Source organism: Gavialis gangeticus, unplaced genomic scaffold, assembly GCF_001723915.1.
Source record: "Gavialis gangeticus isolate Ggan-Ray unplaced genomic scaffold, GavGan_comp1, whole genome shotgun sequence".
In the NCBI taxonomy this organism is placed as follows: domain Eukaryota; kingdom Metazoa; phylum Chordata; order Crocodylia; family Gavialidae; genus Gavialis; species Gavialis gangeticus.
The window spans coordinates 8,702,965-8,707,746 of NW_017729034.1; positions in this window are offsets into that span (position 1 = coordinate 8,702,965).

A 4,782-nucleotide genomic window follows, 5' to 3' on the forward strand; every position below is an offset into this window, starting at 1 on the left:
CCCCCCCCCCCCGCCGGCGAGCTAGAGCGGCCCCGCCTTGGAGAGGGGGCGGTTGGAGGGGGCTGCGTGGCCCCTCCCCTGTCACCCCGCACGTCACAGCCCACGGGCGCGTGTCCCGGCCCCCAGCACACGCGCGGGACTTGGCACTGTGAGCCCCGGCGCGCGCTGCAGCACAGCGGCCCTGCCAGCCATGGGGTGCCCTGGAGGAGCTGTGCCCACCCCGCCCCCTTGCCCAGAGCATTGGGGCCTGGGTGTGTGCCAGCCCTGTGCCCCACTGCCCATGGCCACGTGCCAGGTCGTCAGCCCTCGGCCTCCCATGCCCTTAGGGGTGCTGGCTGTAATGGGTGACCAGGCCTGCAGGGTCCATAACGGAGTGCTGGTTTGTTTTATCCTCCTCCCCACCCCACCCCCGCAAAAAAGCAACAGTTAACCATTGAGGACAGCTCAATAACTATTATGGGTGCATCTACACTTCACCATATGGTGGTGTTGCTACAGTGCTCTGCTTTAGTACTTCTTTTTGGAAGTACTAAACACGGCACAGTATGCGTGGTTATTGCGCTGTGCACACGGCACACAGATTTGGCCCCTATGTTGCTGTAGCAACACACTATAACCAGGGACCAGGCTATGGCAACATCGCTGGCAATCGTGTGGACCCATGTGATCGCTACAATGACAGTGCACTGTACAGCGATATAGCGCGTCACTATGTTGCTGTAGGGTGACACCTTATAACTACAAATCTCCCTGGGCCTTAGAAATGCAGCCAGGCCAGCCTTTTAAGCCCCAGGATCACAGGAATGGGAGTTCAGGTGCTCCCCCTATCCCAGCTGGCATCCTGCGGGCAAGTCCCAGAGGCCTGGGAGTTTGATTTGCCCTGTCACACTTGGTCAGAGCCAAAAAGCAGAGCTGGTTCAGAGCCTCTGCTGTTTGCACTGAGGTGATGGCCCCCATGGTTTAGGGGTCTTGGCTGCTCCTTGAGAGGGGCTCCACGATGTAAGGGCAATTCAGGAGATTCTGGAGGTCTTCATAGATAGGCATGCCTGGATTCATTGCGTCAGAGGCGACTGGTGCCTCCCAACTCTGGGGGGGGGCACCAGCAGGGCATGACCGAGGGTCAGGGGGTCCCCTAGCGGCCAGCTGGCAACCAGTGGGGTGGGTCCAGCAACAGCCAGCCAGCAACTAGGGGCCACCAGCAGATCCAATTTCAGGGGAGGCACTAGTACACTTCATGCCTCCCTACCAGCTGGAGCACTCGGTGTCAAGGAAGGAACCAGCACTCTCATGGGGTACACATGACCCCTGCGCCTATGCATTGCATGTCAGTCAGATTCTTTTATTATTGCTGTATCTCTTCACAGGGACGAGAAGATCCTGACAGGAACCAGGCTTTCCAGCGCTCATCTATGCACTCTTCTAACAGTTCTCAGGCTGCAGGCAGTGGCACATCAATCAGTTGTGCATAAATAAGCTCCCGGCATCTACTAGTGCAAAGTATTAAACCACTGAGAAGACAGAACTGAGGTAACTGTCTGTGAGGTGTGAATATCTGCTCTCCAGAAGCTCCCAGCTAGTTTTGCTTTTGACATATTCATACATTAAATCTCACAATCCCCCTGAGCGCTAAGTGAAGGTTATCCCTAGTTTGCAAACAGAAAACTAAGGCACAGAAAGGAGGAGGACTTGATCAGGAAAATGCTTTCAGAGCCAAAAACAGAACTCCTAAATGCCAGCCAGGACACCCTCCTTTCTCTTCCCTTAGAGTGAAGGAGTTAAAATTATTTGGGAGAGGAGAGGAAGGGATGAATGAGCTTTGAGCTTTATCCATCTCTTTATGACTCATAAAAAGGCCTAAAGGGATTATCATCTTTTAAAATTCTAGTTATTTTTTTACTTTCAAAATACCACGTTTTGTCTCCTCTGCCTGAGACATCATAGCTCTTGGTAGAAGTGTACTAAGTTGCTTATCTTTAGTAAACAACTTTCCAAAATTCTCCCAACTTTGTCAGACATTTGAGTTAAAAAGAGTTCACCTTAAATACACCCTTCCTGCCAAGGAAGTCACTTTATTCTCAGTTTCCTTTTAATCATATTTCACTTTTTTAATACAGCTACTAGTTCTGTCATCCCCAAAGCATTTACAGAAAAATAGGGTACTTAAAAAAAACAGAATTTCTAATATACTAATCATATGGAAGAAACACTTACAAAGCTTTTTTTTAATAAAAGAAAAATCTAAAGGGAAAAAAATGGGCAGATTACCTTATAATATTGACATGCAAAGCTTCAGTTTAAGACAGGTTTTTAGCTTCCTTTTCATTCTAAAAATAAAAATCTTTAAATTCATAACACTTTCCCCTCAATAGATAGCAGAACTTTTCCACAAAATGTAAAATAAATTGCTCAAATCTCTTCTGAGTCTGAAAACTTTAAAATTGCTCCTCCTTAACACACTTATGCTCTAACTAGCCAATTGCCTGTCAAGAATGACAGAGGGGGCAGGGAGGGCTGGGATGGAGTGCCGCCACCTAACGCCCCATGCTGCCACTGTTCTGCCTTTTGCAGGGAGCGTGGTGGGGGAGCTGGCCCTGGCTTCCTGCCCATCTGTCCAGTCCTTGGCCTGGCTTCGGAATCATGGCGGTCCTCCCCCATGCTTGGAGCACTCTGATTGGCTGTTTCTGGCAGCCAATCAGAGTGCGAATAAAGCATCACAGACAGACTTAGACTTTTATAATATTAGAATGTGTCTGCGTCTGCCAAGTGAAAATAAGCCACAAAATTCCCAAACAACTGATTTTAAAATTGGATTGTACAATAATCAGTTTCCAGATTAAAGGTTGCAGCCATTACCTTTTATACTGTGTCCTTGTGAATCTTAGAAGTACTTCTTAAACAGGTCAAATTTTAGGGCTCTTTTTAACTGCTCGCAAAGCACAAAGCAGCCTCATGGACCCAAATTTGGGCCTGTAATTGCTATTGATGTTGTGTCTCATAGTAAAGAAAATTATAACAGAACTAACTTTGCGTTCTCTTACTTGTATAGATCATGCTGTCCCCAAGGGTCTGAAGAGAAACTTTCATGTGACAAACTGTAATCATATGCTGGAATTTATTTTGCAAGCCATTAGTATTGATCTGGCCAGTCAAACCTGTATTTCACCATATTATAACTTTAGTGTACTAATAACAACACCTCTATTCTTGTTATAAAGTAACAGGCCACATATCTCATAATGGCACACATCTTGTAATGCTGCTATTGCTTCATTGTAGCCATATTTCAACTAAAAAGTAAAAATTATTATCTGTCTGACCAGAGGTAAATAAGATCCTGAGCTTAATAAAATATATGCATGTGTTTTCTTAGAGTAGTTCTATTCATGGCTGCTACTCATGTGAATACAGTTAAACGTGCATACATGTTACCTAAACTTTACTCATATTAGTAGTACCAGCTGATAGAACCACTTGGGTAAATAAAATTAAACACATGTACAAACCTTTACAGGACTGGGGCCTAAAAATTTCCATCTGTTGCCAAAACAATCTTGAAGCTTGAAGTTTATAAAATGATGTTTGTTTGCTGCTGAATGAGTTCCATTGGCAATCCAGCCTGATTCAGCGTGTAGTGAGTCATGTCTCAATATTGTTTTCTTGTCTGCTTATCTATATTTTATTTGCTTTAGAAATATTTAATAATTCAGAGGTATAATGTAATCAATGCAGCAGACATGTGGCCGGTATTTTAATATGTTACACCACTTCTGTTTGTCTTGACTCTCATCCCAGAAATTATGCATGTTTCAATAGTTCCAGTACATGTGGAAAATGTTTATTGCCCTATTCATACATCTCCAGGGGCGTTTTGAATGCTGTTGACCTGAATAGTGATTTTGCTCTGAGTATATGATAGATCTTGTGCTTGATTAAATTACATAGTTACACTTTAAAAAAAAACCCAAGACATCTCAAAATATGAACATTCAAGATGTCTTACAAATGGAATGAGGTAAGTGTTACTTCACTGGTGTTTTGAAAATACATAAAATCATAGAACATTTGCATCCAAAACATCAATATTTGCCAAAAGGAAAGGAACTGTTCCTCTCTAGCCTTAAACACAATCAAGGGAAGGCCTTTTGTTTTTAGACTGATTAATTAATATTGTTTTTAGACTGACTAATTTGTTTTAGCTGACTAATTAGCTCCGCAGTAAAGTGTTACTGTCTACACATGTACCTGTATTATGGCACAGTAAATTAAGTTGGCTGTAGGATAGTACTATCTGGGACAAGTACTATCCTTACAGCAGAGTAGTTATGTGCTCTGAAATGTACACGTAGACAGTGACTAGAGCTGGCTGGGGCACAAAGGTGCTACAGAGCAGGGGCTGCCTGCTGGCTAGCCCTGCACTATAATACCGTAATGCCCCAACCAGCCCCTCCACGGCATGTTGAGCCATGGCAGAGCATCCTCAGGCTGGCAGGCTGACCTGCTGGGCCTTCTGCCAGCCACGACTGTTGTGCCCTACCTCAGCATGTGGCAGAAAGCCACCTTGGTTTCTCCCCAAAAATCTCTGCCCTGTGACACTGTGATTTAAATCTCTGTGCTGTAACCATTCAATTAGGATGGGCCCAGCACACAGGGGACCACACCCTCAGCCTGTCTCTTTAGGGAACTGGAGCTGGCTGCATTCCTGAGGGAGGGGGAAACCTGCTCCCTCTGCTTACGTGACTTGCATCACTTACCTGGGTAAGGGGTTTCTACCTGGGGAGCTGG